Source organism: Triticum urartu, chromosome 5A (assembly GCF_056163025.1).
Source record: "Triticum urartu cultivar PI428250 chromosome 5A, HENAU_Tu73, whole genome shotgun sequence".
Classification (NCBI taxonomy): Eukaryota; Viridiplantae; Streptophyta; class Magnoliopsida; order Poales; family Poaceae; genus Triticum; species Triticum urartu.
In genome coordinates this window covers 645,623,872-645,633,995 of record NC_141877.1, presented here as the reverse complement: position 1 = coordinate 645,633,995, position 10,124 = coordinate 645,623,872, and the positions used below count along the sequence as shown (strand labels likewise).

At 46.7% G+C, this 10,124-nt stretch overlaps 2 pseudogenes; one reads left to right on the top strand and one right to left on the bottom strand.

Moving 5' to 3' along the window:
* Nucleotides 1-653: 653 nt before the first annotated feature.
* LOC125507565 (transcription factor BHLH3-like) lies at nt 654-3,188 on the bottom strand (annotated as a pseudogene).
* A 1,212-nt stretch (nt 3,189-4,400) lies between these two features.
* On the top strand, nt 4,401-6,220 carry LOC125506345 (uncharacterized; annotated as a pseudogene).
* Nucleotides 6,221-10,124: the final 3,904 nt, after the last annotated feature.

The following is a 10,124-nucleotide window of genomic DNA, read 5'->3' as shown; positions in this document are numbered from 1 at the left end:
ATATGCATATGTAGGAGAAATTGTATATAGCTATACATGTGTGTATGTGTAAATTAATATGGTGGTTTGTGAGACATTGATAATATATATATGATTGGTTCTACTATAAATTCTATTTATATATATATATATATGCATAACGTGTACAATGTGTAGTAGCGTAAAATACCAGCAAACGAAAAAGAATTAAAATGGAAAACACAAAATTAAATGAAAAAGAAATCATAAAACCAAAAATCCCCCAAACATTTTAGTACCGGTTGGTGTTACCAACCGGTACTAAAGGGCTCCCGGCCCCCGGAGCTGACTCGTGCCACGTGGTTGCCCTTTAGCACCGGTTCGTGCTGAACCGGTACTAAAGGGGGGGGGGGGGTTTAGTGCCGAAATGTTAGTGCCGATTCCGAAACCGGCACTAAAGGGCCTTACGAACCGGTGCTATTGCCCGGTTCTGCACTAGTGCTTGTTCATATGTGCCCATATATGTACCCAATCCTTGACCATTGAGTTCGTATAGCCCAGGAACAAAACTTGACGAACAATTGTTGTCAGGAAACAGCTAAACATACACAAGAAACAAAAAGCTGTAACAGTGCCCAACCAAATGCAACAACAGGTTGGTCTATTTTCATGTCGGCCAAATCCCAATATTCCACTCCATACATGCATGCATTACACTCACGGACACACGCCCAACTATTACAATCTGGTCACAAACAGCTGAGCTTTAGATAGTACTACTATTCAAAAATTTAACATAAACACTGCATGGTTGACTCATGCAGATATTTTTCGAAACATATCAAGCAAATATATGCAAACACTGAACTCATTGACGATTACAGAATTACATGCACCTTGTTCTGCTACATGCTTGATGAATTGGCGTGCTCGACTGATCTAGAGACACCTTCCTCCATAGCCTGCACTCTTGAATAGTGCCTGCTTGATCTCGTCGGTGCTTGTCACTCGGCTCCCCCCTTCCTCCTATAAACACCACACACCATGCATCGACGATTGAATTATAATAGTGCAAAAAACATGTACATTCAGGATTCGGCCAAGAAATTAGTGGAAAATTTAGCTCCACCAAAAAATTACACTATTAATATTTCACTTGTGACTTGTGAGCAGGATGCCTGCATGGTGAAGTCGCCGAAGCAGCTGACGACGCACTGCTCAATTTTCAGCCCCAGCACCTCTAGCGCACTCACCGTCGAGATCAGCACGCCAGGGCTTGTGGCATAGCAGATGCCGATCCTCGTTTCGCCATTGCCCTGCTTCTCGATGACAAACTGGGTGGGTAACAATCAGTTCAGACTAGAAGGGTTGGGCACGCTTCACCGCGTCATTTGTTTGTTAGGATTTCATATAGATAAAAATTGGTTTCGCGGGTGAGGAAGATGGAGTGTATTTTATTTCTATATATATAATACAGTGTTTCTATGGGCATTTTTAACGGTGTGATTTTGTGTTATCTGCTAATCAACTCATACTGATGTGAGGAAATTTCTTACATTGGTGCCCGTATATACTATATGATGCTTCTTTTAGTAGTGGGAGGCAGTGGCGGAGCTACAAACTAAGTGCAGGTCGGGCCAATCTAAAGAATATCACCCAATTTTTTTTCAAAATGGCCTGGTCAGGCTCATACTTTGCATTGTTTTCTTTGGGAGCTGGGCGGGCCGCGGGCCATGACACGGTTTTCCCCCTATGTAGGTCCGCCACTGGTGAGAGGGTCCATGGGACTGTTGTGTTTGCAGGTTGGCTGGTGCCAATTAATTTGAAAAATCGCTAACTCGGTCAAAATCGTGAATCAAATTTAAAATAGAAGTCCTCAAGTGAATGAAAGAACTCCATGAGATATTGTTGACCTGGTCAAAATTATACGAAAAAGGGTTTTTTCCTGCTTTATATTATAAAGCAACACCTGGTCAAAATTATGAATCAAATCTAAATTGAACACCTCAATTAAATAAACTAGAGAACCTCAAAATTAGGGAGCATCATCGTGAACTAGGTGATTTGATGTGTGGCTGCCTGAGCGATGTGTGTACCTTGGTGGAATTCCTCATTGGCATCTCGTAAAGTTTCTCTGTAGGCCGAGCTACATGGAATCTCTTATCTTCAGCCCTCCAACATTACTTTGAGATCCGTACTCTTCAACTAACTTACGATAAGAAGATTTTTCTTTTTTGTTTCTCTCAAATGAAAGAACATATAGACTTCAAACTTGCTCGTGTTCAGCAGGTTCAGCTCCTCCGGCGTGGCGCCGATCTCCTCCTCGAGGGTTTTGATCCGCTCGGTTAGCTCATTCACGTAGTCTATGGTGTCCCCGAGGATCGAGGTCCTATCCATCTACAGATTGATCGATTGATTCGATCGAGGTCCACAACTCAAATTCATAGCTGGTACTCGATAGAAATTAAGAAATCACTAGCTAGGTTAATTAACTAATTATTAGGTCACAGGACAGTGCGAGTTGCGACTTGCCACACACCTTGATAATTTTGGGCACGATGGAGCGGAGCATGGAGAGGCGGTCGTTGAGACGCTTCCGGCGCCGCCTTTCCGCCATGAGGTTCTTGGACGTGGTGCCGCCGTTGAGCTTGCTTCTAGGGTGGGCTCCGGAGAAGACACCCCTGGTCATCTCCGAGCTCTCCCCGGCGCCTCCTGCTCCGAATACGAACGGCACCGGGGACGACGACGACCCACCACCGCGATGCAGGTTGCCGCCGCTCGGGTCGTCCTCCGCCATGGCGTCGTGCAGTGGATCCTGAGCGAGCGCCTGGCCGGCCCCGTGGACGACCCCAGGCCCAAGGACGACGCCGGCGCAGCTCCTGTAAGAGTTGCAAACTTCGCTGAGGCAGTCGAAGTTGAATTCCTCGTGCGGCCGATGCGGTGGCGCACCATGGACTGTGGAAGAAACGGTCCGGCCAAGTCCATGCTGCTGCTCGCCTCGGCGACGTCCTCGCCACCATAGTAGAGAAGTTCGCTCGTCGTCATCATGGCGCTGCCCGGATACGCCTGCCACGGAGTCGGAGCCGGAGCCGGCGCCGGCGCCTCCTCCCGGCGCAGCGACATGAGCTCGTCGAGGAAGGACTGCTCGTCAAGCTGATCCATGCCGACTGCCGCTCAAGTTCTACTAGCTAGGCACCAGCTCTAGAATATGCTTGCTTCCCTTAATTTCTTTCCCGGCAAACTCCTCACGCTTGTGCTCCCAGTCCCAGTCCTAGCAAGCAACGCGGCCAGTAGCTAGCAGTAGCAATAGCACTGCCACAGGTCCACACGACACGGCCAACTTGCAGGTAGCTAGAGTCCAATGGCAGGAGGGGAATCACGGAAGGAAACAACCTGGGAGTTAAATGCGGTGTGACAAACCCAACCGACAATCATTCCTTGGCATCAACTGGCTAGTTACTCTTGGTGGCAAAATTTCATGTTTTGACCCTTATCTGAAAGTTAATCGAGATTTGACCTCAGTTTGTAAAAGTGTCAAGATCTGATCTTTTTGTTACCGTCAGGGTCCATGGCGGTAGGGTGTAACAGCCTACCGTCTTGGTCTCTGGCGCTAGGAAACACCCCTGCCGCCAAACAGGCTGACGGTAGCCTGTGCACCTCTACCGCCAAGGTGTCCGGCGATAGACGCGAGCACGCACTATGTTTCATACTTAATTTATTTTTGCGGTAGGACGTGCAACCCTACCGTCATGGACCCTGACGTTAAGAAAATGATCAGATTCTAAAAAAATTATAAGGCAGGGTTAGATCTTGATCAGGTTTTAAAAATGGTCAAAACACGAAATTTAGCCACTCTTGATGTGGTCACGGCTGGCTGACTGCATCGGGTTGGTAGGCTGAAAATGGCAAGCTACCCTGAGAATGGAATGGAATCTCCCCGTTATTTTAAGGCTGATTGTAATAGTGAGTATCATATATTAGTATCATGCATATGATACTAGTCTATAGTACTACATCTGTAATGTATAGTATCATATGTTAGATGGTGTTTGGATCATTAGTGACTGGAGACTAAAGACTAGTAGTAGTCACTTTTAGTCAGTAAACCTCCATACACCCCTGACTAATGGGTGACTAAAACTAGTTTAGTCCCTAGTCACCCCACCCCCAACTAAAAGTGACTAAATTTTCTCCTCTAATTAATTGGCGGGCCCATCCTGTTGCGGGCGACGCATCTGCCGCCCCATCCCCTTCGCACGCAGGCAGGGGGCAGCCGCTCCCCTTTCCACTCCGCCGCTTCCCTTTCCACCGCCGCCGCCGCACTCCGCTGCCACGGCAGCACTCCGCCGCGCACTCCCGTGTCCGTACTCCCGCCGCGCCCGCAGCGCTCCGCCGTGCCGCGCCCGCAGCACTCCGCCGCGCCGCGCTCCCGCGTCCGTACCATGGACGGCGACGACGAACTCCCCTTCGATTTCTTCTCGCAGACGGCGTCTTCCGGTGCTGCGGTGCACCACATCGACGAGGACGGGTGGGGGATGACGCCCCCTCGTCTCCGGGGATCCGCCGGCCGCGGCTTGGTGGTAGGGGGCTCGAGCGCGGCTCGGTGGCAGGGGGGCTCGGCCGCGGCTCGATGCCGGGGGGCTCGGCCGCGGCTCGGTGGCCGGGGGGCTCCGCGCTCCCATCGGGTTGGAGAACATCGACCTCAACGGCAACTCCGCCGTCGCCGCCTCCTACCCCAACATGGGCATCTACACGCACCTTTTTCATCCCGGGAGTGCGGCCGGCCATGGTGTGCCCCTCCAGCGGACGGACGGCGTGGCGCAGCGGCAGGGTCGTCGGGCCAAGTAGGTCGTCGCGACGTCGGAACGAGGTGGTGCTGGTTCAAGTCGCTCAGGCAGCGGCAGGCAGCGGCAGGCAGCACCGATCATGGTAGAAGATGTTGAGGAAGAAGATGAACCAGCTGAAGAAGATGTTCAGGCAGAGGAAGACGACAGCATGCTGAACCAGCATATCCAGGTACAATATTTGTCCAATTGTTGTGTTTGCTTGAATAAATGTATGTTAAGTGGAAAGTAGAAAGTAGAAACTACAGCAAGGTGTTCAGTTTGGACAAATGAAAGAAAATACTTGTTCATGCTACTTGTTCTGTCATATTTATCAAAAATAGTACAGTATCTGAAATAGTACTTGTTCTGTTTTCTCATACATTTTTTTAATAGAGGCCAAAAAGCAAGGCTAACTGGACAGACAGAAATACATTGACTTTATGTGAAATAGCTTGTGAGGAAATAGATGCCGGCAATTACGCTGGTAGAGTTTGGAGCCCTCAGGCGTACAAGAATATGAGGGAGAAATATTGGGAAAGGGCAAAGCTGTGGCATCCAGGCAGGGAATTCAGGAACAAAATAACTAACTTGAAGGGCTTGTACAATGATTGGGTATGGTTGCAGCAGCAAACCGGCTGCGGCCGCGGCTTAGATGGCGAAGTGACGGCAACTGCAGATTGGTGGGAGAAAGAAATCAAGGTATTTTTGCTTATATTCTTGCTCCCTCTCCTTCAAGTGTTCATTTTTGCTTATGTTCCAATGACAGAAGATATATATGCTGATTTCTTTCTATTATTTCTTTTCAGGACAGACCAAATCTCAAGAAATTTAGAAATGGTAACCCTGAGTATATGCCCCTGTTACATGAGATATTTCATGAGGTCGCTGTGGATGGTTCATCTGCTTATGTTCCTGGGACAGAAGATTGTTTGGAGTTAAATAATGATGATGACCTGGATGGCAATGAAGGCTTTGTGTCCAGCCCTATGAGTACCAACACTCAAAAGAGAGGGAGCCGCTCAGAGTTAAGGAGTACAGCTAGTAGTCCTTCAAAGAGAAGCAAAACTTTAGACAACATGCCTCGTACTCAAGGCAAAACTCGGGGTCCATTTGTAAAATATATGAAGGACATTGAAACTAAGTTGGAGAAGGAAAGTGAGAAAACAGACTCTATTTTGCAGGCTCTTGTGAACCAAGGCAATGAAAAGGTTAGGAGAAGTGAGGAACATGCTCAGTCAGTAAAAAACTGTCAGAACCTTGCCATTGAGTGTGGAGCATCAGAAGAGTCAGTTGAGTACTTTGTTGCTTGTGATTTATTCAAGGAGAAACACAACAGAACTGTCTTCCAGAACATGAAGACCCCTGAAGCTAGGTTGATATGGTTGAAGAGATGGTGCAGGGTAAAGAACATGTATGCAGCAGATGGCGAGATATGAAGGCAGAATGATCTGTGTCAGCTAGTCTTGTGTCTTGAGTCATGTGTGTCCTCTTGTGTCTTGAGTCATGTGTGTCCTCTTGTGTCTTGAGTCATGGATGACATGATTTGTGGACTAATGTGGCCTTAATCATTATGTTTCTGGACAAATTATTATCTACCGATCTGTGTATTTGCATGTGTTGATGATATGTTCATTATGTCTGTAGACTTCATGATTTCTATTTGTTTGTGCTTTTCTTGCAGAATGATGATGAATCTAGTGATGAGGACAGTACAGACCAAGATGATGAGTCTAGTGATGAGGACAGGACTGATGAAGATGATGACTCTAGTGACGAGGAAGAAGAATATACAAGGACCAATAGAGTGCTAGCACTACTTCAATTGAGGCGGCAGAGGCTCAACAAACTAGGTATGGTCGCCCACATGTTTGGTATGTACTACATGGATCGTTTCATGGTTAAAGGGGAAAGGAGAATTTTAAAAGCTAAAGAGTCTGGATATGAATGGGTAGTGAGAACTCTAGGAAACAGAACAAATTGCTACAAAATGTTTAGGATGTACCCACTGGTGTTTGATAAACTACATAATCTGCTAGTGGAGTCTTATGGACTGAAGTCAACCAAAAAAATGTCATCAGTTGAGAGTTTAGCTCTCTTTTTATATATAGTTGGATCTCCCCAATCTGTTAGACATGCTGAGAATCGGTTTATCAGGTCCATGGAGACAGTCACTAGAAAGTTTAACAAAGTTTTGGAATGTATGGTTAAGCTTTCCATTGACATCATTAAGCCACGAGATCCTGAATTTAGAGTTGTCCATGAAAGGTTAAGAGGTGCTCAGTGGTACCCATGGTTCAATGATTGCATTGGAGCAATAGATGGGACTCATGTGCCGGTTGTGGTGCCACCAAACAAGGTTCCACAGTATTTAAGCAGACATGGTTACTGTAGTCAGAATGTTATGGTTGTGTGTGATTTCGACATGAGATTCACTTTTGTGCTTGCGGGGTGGCCTGGATCGGTCCATGATATGAGGCCATTCAAGGATGCTCTTAGCCGGTTTGATCACAAGTTTCCACATCCACCTTCAGGTACGAAACTTGATACTCAGTACAATAGTTTTGTGCCTTACATTGACATTTGCTAAAATGCATTGCCATGAACAGGGAAATTTTATCTTGTTGACTCGGGCTACCCCAACAAACAGGGTTATCTTGCACCGTATAGGGGCCAAAAGTATCATTTTCAAGAGTTCCATCAAGGCACCATGCCGAGAGGTAAAAAGGAGCACTTCAATTATACTCATTCTAGACTACGCAATGTCATTGAGCGTTGTTTTGGAGTCTTGAAAAATAAGTGGAGGATTCTTTTCAAAGTACCAAGTTATCCTCTACGCAAGCAAACAAAAATTATTGTGGCATGCATGGCCTTGCACAATTTTATTCGTGAAAGTCATTTGGCGGACAAGGAATTCGATAGGTGTGACAATGATAAGAGTTATCAACCTCTCCTTGAGGAAACAAGGAGGAGGAGGCGTCGTAACACTAGGGGTGAAGAAATGGAGCTAGATTCAGTGGATATGAATCGAGTGAGAGATACGATTGCTGATGGTTTGTTCAACAGGCATTGAGAAATTTCTGATGTTATTTATTTCGTTTCCAACATGTAACGTTATGGGACAATTTTAGTTTTCTTATGTGTGGACAGTTTTGATTTCCTTATGGGACAATTTCGTGAGGGATAGTCTGGTGCTTGTGTTGCTTGCGTGAGGAGAGAAAAAAAAGGTATTGAGAGCTGCTGTTGCATGGCGTGAGGGAGAAAAGGAACAGGACTTTGCTGCTTTCCTTCCTTGCGCGGGAGTATAGCGGTAGTTGCTATTGCACAAGGGAGAGAAGAGAGATAAATGGAAGGGAGAGAGAAGAATTTAATACTGAGACATTTAATGCTGACTAGTAGTAGTCACCTTCCAAACAGGGCCTAACTAAAAACTTTTAGTCTGTCTACTACTAGTCACATGACTAGAGAGTATCCAAACACATTCTTATTATCATAAAGGATTACATTTATTGCCATGCATGACACAAAGTAGCGCATCATTTAATATAATACGGTATTATAATATGATACTCAAGCCTCTCTTTCTTCATTTAATTCTATGCCATCTCATCTAAATTGCTTAGTTGGCATGCATGATACTATTTATGATACTTCCATTACAGGCAGCCTAACTTTTTCGAAGCTTTGGTTGCATGCATGCGGCTTTTCAATTATCGTCCATGTTGGTTTTGGCCTGTCGCCGGCGGCGATCGAGGCCTTGGCCTGCCTCGCAGCGCCAATCACCGAGCGAAAGCAATTGGGCCGGATCGGAGGGCGAGTTGGCATTGGGACTAATAATCAGTGATCTTGTCCTTCTTTAATGAAACTTGTTTTTTTTACTACTTCCTCCGTTTCTAAATATTTATCTTTCTAAATATTTCAACAAGTGACTACGTAAAAAACAAAATAAGTGAATTTACACTCTAAAATATGTCTACATACGAATATATGTGGTAGTTAATTTGAATTGACTAGAAAGATAGATATTTAGAAACGGAGGGAGTAATAATGATGATGAAATGAAAGAGAGATACCTTTGCCGTTTTGGCAACTCGGGCCACCGTGACAGAGCTGCTAGGACGGGATCGATAGATGTGCGCACGTCGCGTGCGCCGCCCGCGTTTTCGCCGTGATCGGAGCTGCGCAAGCAGCGTGGCCGTCTCGACCGGGCCAGCGTGGTGATCGCTGCGCTGGCGACGCAACCGGCCGGTGTGAATATTAGCTCGATCATGCCGCCCGGTTGCGTAAGGGACGAGTCCTGAAAGATGGACTGGGTCGTGTGGGTCTCGTTGTCTGGCAGATTTGGGGTACTCTCTTCATTTTTATTTACTCTGCATATTAGATTTGATTAAAATCAAACTTCGTAAAATTTGATCAAGTTTATAGAAAAAATATGAACATTTAACATAACAAATCTATATGATGTGAAAGTACATTCAATAATGATTCTCATGAAATTGATTTTTTATTGTATATGCTAATATTTTTGTCTATAAACTTTGTCAAACTTTATAAAACTTGATTTTGACCAAAACTAATACGTGAACTAAATAAAAACGGAGGGAGTACCTAACTAGTCCTGGTCCTCGATCATCTTGATGAGCTTTCGGATCGATCGTGACTCATGCATGGAGATAAAAAAAAAACAACGCGCACGCACTACGGACCAGAATTGCACGCATGCATTATTATTCGTGTCCCCGTGCACTTGATGATCCATGTCGCCACGGCGGGTCGGTCCAACAATTTTATGCAAGAGCCGGCGGCTGCACTGCAGCAAATATCCAAACGGAGATGCTTTGCGTACGCGCATGATCCAAGGCCTGGCCTGATGAGTCTACCGCAACGGGCAGCGGCAGCTCACAGCCTCACAGTACACACAGGGACGGCACGGCGCGAGCGGGCCGGGCGCGCATACGTGCAGCGCCCTCGGGCTCACGGGCGCCGCCGCGCCGGGACAGATTGGAGGGGATGTCACCGTGTCAGGGCGCGCCGATCGATCAGCTGCGCGGGGTGTGCTGGATCCACGGCTGGTTTCGCCCTGGAAAACAGCGGCGCGCGTTGACCGCGGCCGCACGCGCTCCCACCCCGCCGATGACGCCGATTTTAGAGCATTTCCTGTAGCAACCGAAGGAATTCGGTGTAGAGGCTTTGCCTATCCGCGTTGTGCATACAGGCCGGGCTAGCTGGTGGTCGGTCTACCATGTGACATATGTGGTAAGCAATTCAAATCAATCCAAAAGCTGGTGGTCGGTCCATCTGGTTTCTTCTACCACTCCTACTAGTTTAGTGGGGGATGTCCGC